The sequence below is a fragment of the Lactuca serriola genome, chromosome 2, assembly GCF_051521515.1.
Source record: "Lactuca serriola cultivar US96UC23 chromosome 2, Lser_US96UC23_V15, whole genome shotgun sequence".
Lineage (NCBI taxonomy): Eukaryota > Viridiplantae > Streptophyta > Magnoliopsida > Asterales > Asteraceae > Lactuca > Lactuca serriola.
The window spans coordinates 221,633,614-221,643,473 of NC_136409.1; positions in this window are offsets into that span (position 1 = coordinate 221,633,614).

Below are 9,860 nucleotides of genomic sequence, written 5' to 3' on the forward strand. Positions count from 1 at the left end.
GTATGAGATGTGTACGATTAGCTAGAGCAAGCAAGTTTACCCCATGTTGCCCACAATGTTATTTGTTATTGATGATTATGATAGAACTGCATGCTAGTGGTAGTCTAGGGATCTTCAGGAATTGCATGCTAGAATTTCCTGATGTATGACTCCTTATAGCTTAAGAGGACTTCTTGTATGTTAGACGAAATTGACATCACTATTGTAGTTGCTTAGTATGTGCATCATGGTTATACATAACTAAGATTCTATAGCATGAGAATGTTTGATTTAGCCTTCCATCTTGTTCCTTGTTTGGTTGTGGACTTAGGGTAGAATCAAGTATTCGACTGTCTATGAGATCCAATGTTACATATGATTAGCATGTACAAGCGGTTACATGGTTGGTAGAAGTTTCATGAGTGGGTATGTAGGCGTAGTAGGCCAGTTGAAGAATGATTAGCCGCTCTCGAGAGAGTGAGGGTAAGATGTATGTGTATCTAGTTATGGGTTGTTTTTCAGGCGGTTTGTGATGATCCATCGAGACAAATATGGGTAGGTATGGAATATAGTACGGGCCCGTATTACTGGAAGCATAGGACCCGTACACGTAGCAAGGAAGTCACATACCCTGAGGGTTTAGCCTATTTGTGATGGTATTGATGGTATGAATTGTGGAATTTCTGATATATTTTTGGTTCATTTTCAGTATGGTGTTCACGAGAGGATAGGGTTCCAGAGCGGGTGGCCAGGATATACAGGGGTTAATTGATGACCAGATTCAAGAGATAATTGCTACTGAGGTGGCTACTGTTGTCTGGGGTTCTATTATGGAGTTGTTTGGGTCTATCAAGACCGCTATGATTGAGCTATTTAACGACCACTATGTTGCATTCAATGAGGTTGTTGCTGTTGCAGCTACTGTGGTTGTTGCTGCTGCAACTACCGCGGTTGTTGCTACTGTGGAGATTCGAGGGGAGAGGACCTTCCAATATCGGTACTTCAACAATACAAAGCCACTAGAGTTTGATAGGGTCAAAGACCCGATTGTGGGATGAGGTGGTTGTATTATGTAGAGGGTTGCTTCTTCACATGTTCATGCCCAGATAACCAGAAGGTAAAGTGTTTCATGAACCTTCTCAGATTAGGGGGAAAGGATTGGTGGAGGTTGGTTATTGATTCGTATACTCTTGAGTAGAGGGGTGTTGTTACTTGGGAGTAGTTATCGGAGATGTTCCATACGAGATATGTTCCCTTGGTGGAGAGGAAGAGATTGGCTCGAGAGTACTTGGATCTGAGACAGACGACTGAGACGGTGACGGAGATCACCAAGATGTTCACTGAGAGGGATTTTTTCTATCCTAAGTTCACAGCTTTAGAGCAGGCTCAAATTACACAGTACTTGAATATGCTCAAGACCAACATTTGATAGTTTGTGTCGACCCAACGTTATGGTACCCTCGTCGAGCTTCATGATGTCGCGAGGAGGCAGGAGATTGAGATGGAGATCCGCGCGAGGGAGTAGCGGAAAGCTCCCGTTTAATCATAGCCTGCAGCCAAGCGGTTCAAGCTCGTTGATGCATGATCTAGGGGTCAGAAGGGTCGCACTTGTGGAAAGTGCGGGAGAGCTCTTGAAGGGATGTGTCGATCATCGACATCCTGCCATAATTACGGTAAAAAGGGACACTCTGCGAGGTACTGTTGCAAGCAGGCCCTACCACTGAGCACCAAGATTTGTTATCATTGTGAGCAGTTGGATCATGTAAAGGCCCAATGTCCCTTGCTTTCTACCAGTCTGGTTCAGAATCCATCCCCTGACTACTTTGATGATCACTAATGGGTGCCAGTTTAGGGCGGAGCCCCTGATGGATTAGGGTCGTGCTTTCCAACTGACGGTAGAGGAGGCCAGGGCGTGTTATGACAAAGAACATGGTTTGGCATGCGGAATTAAAGCTTGCACAATTGAACATGGTGATTTGGGTGTTTAAGAGATATATTAAATGTATATGGTGTTACAAAAAAGATCTAGATCTAGACTACATAATTAACACACACTTACACACTCACTTCTACATCTCTCAAACACACCTCTACAAGTGTACAAACCCACCTTATATAGAGGTGTTTACATATCTCTCTCACTCTCACTAACAAATGGGTCTAAAGGCTAAAGCACCACATGCAAGTGGGTTTTACAAAAGTCAAACATTTACAAAGTCATGAATGAAGAACTTTTCACCCCAACATTCCCCCCCTCAAAGTTAGAAATGAATGACCCACTTCAAATCTTCCAAAATCAAGCACTACGCGGTTCGAGCCTCAAAGGTGACACATGTCGAAACGAACTTCAATCTTCAATTCTTCCATGATTCTTCAATTTGGGATCTAGGATGTGAGACCATACAAACCGAGCAGCAACGAATGATTAAGAGTATTCCAAACTCCAAATAATCACCCAAAAGTTGCGCATAAAAACACACCCCAAAAATCTTCAATAAAACCAAACCCATTTCGAATACATCACTTCCGAACATCCAATTGCATCATCTCGTAGGCTTCAAAACTTCAAGATCACTGCGGTCTTCAAATCCGCGTAATATGAAAAATTCAAGTTCGAATTTCCATATAAAACTTCTCCCCCTTTTTATAATCGAAATTTGATTATAAAACTCCAAAGGAAAAAGAACGTGCTCTATTTGGAATGTTTCGTGTCAAAACTCCCCCTTAACATGTGGCATAAACTTTGTGCTTCAATCCGAAAAACCCAAAAAATAATGAATTTTTTTATCTTCGTTCACGGATCGCCTTTGACAAAATTTCTCAAAAATGGGTAGAAATTGTCAATTTCAAAATTCTGTAGTGACCCGTTGCGCCCAAAACAGCAAAATATGCAAAACTCTCCTCCTTTTCCAAAGCTGGGTAAAAAGCGTCAATTTGCACAAACTGCAGGGGCCTGAAATGCACTTTCTTCAATTTTCAGCAAAAATAGTCATTTTTCGAATTTGGGTGAAAACAGCCAAAATTTCGAAGTTTCAGGGACCATCTTCAAAAATTCTGCTCTTTGTGTTCAAACATACGAAGACTTGTTCCAAAAATGCGAAGCCTTAAACAATTTCCGAAGTTGGGTGAAAAGTGTCAAAAATTCGAAACTTGCTTTAATTTGCGAAGTGTCAAAAATTCGAAGGTTCAGGGGCTGTTTTTGAAAATATGTCATTTCCTTTCAATTCATCAACATACGAAGAGTAGGATACTTTCTCTCTCCTCTTCGTAAATCTATACCCTTCGAAAAATACACCCAAAAATATAACCCTTCGCTTTTAGACCCTTCGTTTTTTTTTTGTTTTTTTTATATCATCCTCCATCTTCCTCAATTAACCAAAGATACGAAGCATACGAAGACTCTATTATGAACAGTAATGAACAATACCTCCTTCGTACGTTAACCCAATTCTTCATTCTTCGTTTTTTTTTTTTTTTCAATCGTCTATTACCCTTCCATTTTTACAATAGATCCTTCGTTTCTTACTGATCTTCCCAAGCATGTACCCTTCGAATCGATCAACTAACCAAGGCTTCGTTTTTATCGACCAGCAGGGCTTCGTTTTTAAGCAACCAAAATCGACCCCAACAACAAACTCGATTTAGACCCCAAAATCCATTCTTTCCATTCGAAATTAACACACTAAGACCCTTCGATTCAATAACCCAAATTTTTTTCCATATGTTTGTCGATTGGTTCAAGGCTTCCGTCGATTCTTCCAAATCGCGACTAACTATTTCCGTTACTGAATCATACGAACCCATCGAATATCAAAGATTTCTTCCCAAAATCAAAATCCCAAACTACAGAAACCCAACTCCGGCATAATCAACTCTGGTTTCGACTATCAACACTCCAAATATAGTCAGCCAACGAAATCAAATAAACGACCCAATTTTCAACCAAAATTACAAGTGTTCTTCATCTGTTCTTGAAAGTTCTTCATCGATGTATCAAGTAAATTTCATAACATCTTCAAATCGAAAATCAATTTCCAAAAACAATAATATTCAAGAACACACAAAATCAACAAATCGATTCGATGAAAAGAAAATCGATTCTATTAAATAGATAACATATTCGATACATAAATCGAATCGCAATAACAAACCAAATAATATGATGAAAATCGATCAGGACTCAACATCAATAAATCTATTACGATTTTCAGTTAATGAACCGATTCACAAGAATTTATATAACGAGGTTGAAGAATCGAGAGCCATCATACAACAGATAAGTTGAATGTACAAGTGATATATGCGTATGTATAGTTAGACTGACAAACAAGATTTTTTAAGCGACTAGTATTTCTTTCAGATACACTCACACATATTGGATTACTTAAATGAATAATTGGGCTCAAACAAATGAACACTAACAGATTAGGAGTATTGGGCTCAAAATATTCATGAATCAATTGGGCCTTCGAATTTGATCTATTATTAAGTACCAATTAACGAAGTGATATTAGAAAACTTGATTTGGGCACAAAACTGGTATGAACAGTAACACACAAGATTCTTATTTGATTTTGGATCAAATTTTGATTTAGAAGAATGATTGAAATTTAAAAATAAAATCGAACGAACAGATATTAGATTGGATCGAACCTTGATCAACAAAAAAATATTGGATCACAACAAATGGGTTTTTCAAAGAAAATTTGATCCAACGAGTCAAACGATCATGAATCAAGAACGCAACGCACGATTCAAATATTACGAGAGATCATAGAGAGAGACTCACCAAAATTGATCAAATTGCGACAAAATTTGTCAAACCGAGAATCGTTCTTCAAATATCACCTTGATCTTGAAGACCTGCTCTGATACCAATTGTTATGACAAAGAACATGGTTTGGCATGCGGAATTAAAACTTGCACAATTGAACATGGTGATTTGGGTGTTTAAGAGATATATTAAATGTATATGGTGTTACAAAAAAGATCTAGATCTAGACCACATAATTAACACACACTTACACACTCACTTCTACATCTCTCAAACACACCTCTACAAGTGGACAAACCCACCTTATATAGAGGTGTTTACATGTCTCTCTCTCACTCTCACTAACAAATGGGTCTAAAGGCTAAAGCACCACATGCAAGTGGGTTTTACAAAAGTCAAACATTTACAAAGTCATGAATGAAGAACTTTGCACCCCAACAGGGCGGCGCCATATGTTGGTACTGGTATGTTTCTATTTATGATTATGTTGAGATATTTATTTGTATTCTTATGATTGTATTCCTGTTAGGTACCTTCTTACTGAACTCTTTGCTTGCTCTTGTGCTATTTGACTCGGGTGTGAGACAGCCTTTTGTATCTCAATCTTTAGGTAAGAGTTTTGATATGAATCTTGGAGAGTTAGTGTAACGCCCGTATTCCTAGGCTAAGCATTAATGATGATGTAATAGTCTAGGTCAACCATTTTAACTCGTTTTAAAGTAATAAAGATGAATTGCTTGAATATTATGTGAATTATGTGCTTTTGTGTGCTTATTACTTGTTTATAATAATATAATAAATAAAGGATAAAAATAAGCATAAAAAATAAAATGTTACATAAACCCGATATCTATGAAGAAAGTTGTAGTGGTCGTGACAGGGATTCCGGAGATATAAAGAACGCTGAAATCTGAGTTATAACAAAGAAGTTATGGCCTGTCGAAGTTTCGCAACAAAACCGGCATGCCACTGAGTGACGTAATTAGTAAATTTAGGATAGAGGACTTTTTAGCCCTAGCAATCTAAATGAAAGTCGTAGTATTCGTTAAACCGAGAGCGTGCATAAAAAGAACGCCTAAATCTAACTTCATATGAGGAAGTTATGATTTTTTGAAGTTTTGGATCAGCAGTGCACAACCCGAAACTCGAATTTTAGATCGAGCAATTTTTTGCCAATGCGACCTAAATGAGAATTGAAGATCTCATTAATAGGAGCTCAGCGATAAAAAAACAGACGAAAACGGAGCCCGTATGTAGAAGTTATGAATTTTACGCGGCCATTTAATAATATAATCTCCTCCTAGTGTAAAATTTAAGATCGGTCGAGAATTAGCTGATGGAGTCAAAAGGAAAGTTGTAGATATTGTTTTTACCTAAGTGTGGATATAAAGAACGTCGAAAACAGAGCTCGTATGTGAAAGTTACGGGGTTTAGAAGTCGGCATGGTGTTGTTGTAAAAGGAGTGATGTGGCACAATCTAGGCCACCCACGTTCTGCCACCAGAATGGTGACACCTGGCCATGGACTCGACGAGTTGGAGGCCAACTCGACGATTTGGACTGCCAGCCAGCCTATAAATAGAGGTTTCGGGTGCAACACTTATCTCACACCTTCCAACTTCTCTTTCTCTCTCTAGAATCTCTGTCTAAGCCCCCAACCCCCCCCCCCCCCCCCCCCCCAAAAAAAAAGCCTAGGAAACTTCCCTAGCACTTGAAGAAAGCCTCGGAGATCCCTAATCTCCAAGAAAAAGAGTTTTCCGGTTTGAAACTATTCCCGCACAGAGCCCGTTTTCAAGCAAACCTACCGGTTTCATCAAAGAGGATTATTTTAAGAAGCGAAGTGTTGTCTGAATCACCACCTTATCAGGTGAGTGTATAGTCACTTTCATCTTACACATAGACATGAAGTATTTTATATAAATTACGTGCTATGTTTATAAATATATGTTGTCTGTTTACCTGAGATGTTTGTTGGATGAAAGATCTGAACCTCTTTCTTTTCAGATCTGAACTTCTTCCTTCAGATCTAAACATTTTCTTCTAGATCTGAACTTTCTCCTTCAGATCTAGATTTTTCCTTCGGATCTAAAATTTTTCTTGTTAGATCTAAGACTTTTATTCAGATATGAATGGTATATGTATTTTTTTTGTCAGACCTAAACCTTTTCTTTCATATATGAACTTTTTCCTTCAGATCTAGACTTTCTCACTACAGATCTGAACTTTTCAGATCTAAACCTGATATATGGATGATTTATACTTGAGATCTATGTTGTATGAAAGATAAAAAAAACTTCGTTTTCATATCTGAGTTGTATATGTGTTTTATATCTACAAATGTGTTGGGTAAAACATGGGTAGATAAAATAGTTTGTTTGTGATGAAATAAAATGATGAGAGGCCTCGATGTTGACGTTGATCCAGTCATCTAACGGAGTATGGATGACGACTACGGACTTTTCTAAGAAGTCCAGTGGAACGATAGCAGGCTCGCAACATGTAGGTGTTTGTGAATGATGTGCTCACCGGTGTACTCCATCCCCCCTGGTTGCCTTACGGACACATATGGCTGAGGAATCCCCTTAGCAGTAGTGTCCATCCCGATGAAATTCCTTAGGATAGGTCCCTTATGATAGATGCTTTAGGTACGTAAGGTGATGATAACGGGAATGGGTAATCGGGTTGAATGATTGTTGAAAAAACACTTATTTATTGTGGGTTGAAAACCCTATATGCTTACCAGGCTCCCCAGCCTGACCCACTCAGTTTCTTGTATTACAGGTAGTGGCAAAAGCATAGTTGGATGACTTGACGAGAGATTATAGATTTTAGGCCAGTAGAAAATAAATGGAACGTTGTAAGGCCTATGTTGTTTTGAGGCCATATTATGTTTTGTGGCCTATGAAATTTTTGGTTCATGCTTATGATCTGTATCGATGATTGACATCCCGAGTTTTTGTAATGTAATGAAAATACATTTCTTTAAGAAATGATTTGATAAATTTTTATCATATTTTGTCTTGGGAACAAATTCCGCAACACTTTTCTTAAGAAGTTACTCTGATTTTTATTTAAAAACATAAACGAAATCGGTCTTTTCTGATTTTTTGGTTTAGGCCACCCACGTTCTTGTTGGATTAGTGTCTAAGTCCATAACTATTTTGGTATGTACTTGACCCGATGGTGCATGGTCCTTTTGGGTTGCCTTCACCAAAGCAACTTGATAGGATGAATTATGGAGAGAAAGGATTAAATATGATTTATTAATATATTATGGGAATAATATATTAAAGGAGAAATCATATTGTTTAATTAATATTAGTCAATAATTAATTGGTAATTAGTTTTGTGACTAAAAGAGATTAATTAAACTTAAGGGACTGGAATTGTAATTTTAGGATAATTGCAATTTGGGCTATGGATTGTCTTAAATTAAGGAGTGGACGAAATCTATGGGGAAACCCATAAGGAAATCGTCCAAGGCCCTAATTAAAGGAGTCCATGGGTTGCTTAGGGCTTAAGCATCCAAATTAGGGTTTCCTTGTTAGATAACCCTAATAGCCTCACCATATATAGACCCCTTAAGGACCAAAAACGTGGCTAAGACTCCTCTAGGGTTTGTAGACGTTTTTGGGCAGCCTCCATCCTCTCTCCTCTTCATCCTCTTGCTTATGGTGTTTGTGAACCATTAGAGGAGTGACAATTGTGACTCTAAGCTTTCTAAAGTCAATACAAGGAGATTTGGGATTGTTATTGCTACATAACAATCAAGGTAACATCTTAAACCTATTCTCACGTTAATATGATTAATAATGTTAGAATTAGGGTTTATAGTCTTGGATAACTTGCATGTACAATAGAGAAACATAGATCCAAGAATTAGGGTTTGTATGAGCACATAGGATGTTCTTAGGACCAAAACCCAACAGTGGTATCAGATCCTAGATTGGTTTCTATTGTATTAATGCTTTGTATGTTGAAAAAAAATTCGATTTTTGTGTTTCTAGGGGCTGGACTCGCCGAGTCCATGCTGACTCGACGAATCCATGCTTGACTCGACGAGTCAACTCGTCAGATGGAGCAAACCTCGGGATTTCTTGCTGTTTTTGCTTAAGGATAGTTGTCTTATCATATTAGATCATTATAAATCCGATTTTATGATATATTTGACTATATTCTTGATCTAATTGAAGATATTTATCAATTAATAAAATATTTGTTTCCATATGTGATAATTGATTAATTATTTTGATTAAATTGGTAAATTATTTTGCAAGAAATCATTAAATAAATCAAATATGGATAATTATGTGATTAAATGTTAATTTAGATTATTTGTTATTTGATTCTTGTTGTTATGAAAAATTTCATGTTTTCCCCTTTAGGTTTTATAGTTTAAATTTGAACCCAAAAGTTTTGTTGTTTTGAAAATTAGATAGTTGAAACCCTAATGTTTTGAAAAAGGTTTCAAAACTTGCCCTCAAGTTTTGGAATTTATATTTTGATTAATAGTTTAATTTTGATGTATATTTAAATTCTAAACCCTAATGTTTTGAAATGTTTCAAAACTTGCCCTCAAGTTTTGGAATTTAAAAGTTGATTAAAAGTTTAATTTAGGAATGTTAAATTCTAAAACCCTAGTATTGTTTTGAAAAAGTTCAAATCACACCCTTACGGTTTTATTAATTAATTAAGGTGTATAATTAAAAGAGGTTTAATAAATCCATAAAAGTTTAGGTTTAAAATTTAATTGAATTAAAAGTATAATTGTTAAATTTGACCACCTAATATTTTAAAAGTGTAAAATACACCCTATACTATATATAACATTAAAAGTCTAACATTATATATATATATATGAGTAAAAGTCAGTCTTACCGTTAGTAGGCCTCATTCACGAAGCTGATCTATAAGGGGTGTTTAAGGAAATTGCCTATAAAATGGCGATTGAATGGGTATCCACTCTTACCCACCGCACTCTTGACTAGTGGAGGGTCGTTAGCCGAACGGGTAGGATAGGACGAAACCTTCCATTATAAGTATAATGAATTACTAAAGTAACTAAATGTTTTTCAAATTCCCAATCTTAGTTACTTAGGCAAAAGTGA